Here is a 696-nt window from a genome sequence, read left to right on the forward strand (position 1 = left end):
ACAGCTCCCCGAAACAACGGAGTCAGATGCCGTCTTCCTCCAGGATGTGGAAGCTTGGAGGAGGCACGGGGTTTAAGGGGAAGGAGTGGGGACAGTCCCCCAAAGCTCCCTATTCAGTGTACGGGCGGTGTGCAGGGATCCTGTCACCTCTCCTTTCCTGTGGGAAAGCACTGGCCTAGTCAGCGAGTTCGCCTGAGCGCCAGAGTAAAAGGCCAAGCGATGCCTACACCGGGACAGGGTAGTGTGCATAGAGTGCCATCCTAGGCTACGCATGTTACTGTAGGGTTGTGGCTGGGTCTGCTTAGTTCCGCCGGGCAGGGTGAACCCAGGACGCGAACAATGAGCCAGGGAAAGAAAGGCCCAAGAGGCACCAGTTCTCCCGAAGCTCTTCTTCCCTGACGCGACAGAAGCCTTGCTGAGGAAGCAGCAGCGAAATGCTGTTTGCTCCAAGCCATAGCCTCTGCGAAAGCACAGCATTCGCTGGGAAATGTTCTGCGGGCTGCTGCTGCTTGCGTGAGCCCAGTCGCTCATTGTGAGAAACCCGCATACAGCGAAAACCTCTTTGCCTGGGCATCTCCCCTGGGAGAGCACAGCGTTCCTTGGGAAATCAGAGTTGGATTTGGGGATGCTGCTGCTGCTTGCCTGGGCTAGTCTCCGCAGCTCGGTGGAAGATACCCGCATGGAGCGAAATACCCT

Source organism: Mustela putorius, unplaced genomic scaffold (assembly GCF_011764305.1).
Source record: "Mustela putorius furo isolate JIRA1106 unplaced genomic scaffold, ASM1176430v1.1 tig00000988_pilon_pilon_pilon, whole genome shotgun sequence".
Taxonomy (NCBI): Eukaryota; Metazoa; Chordata; class Mammalia; order Carnivora; family Mustelidae; genus Mustela; species Mustela putorius.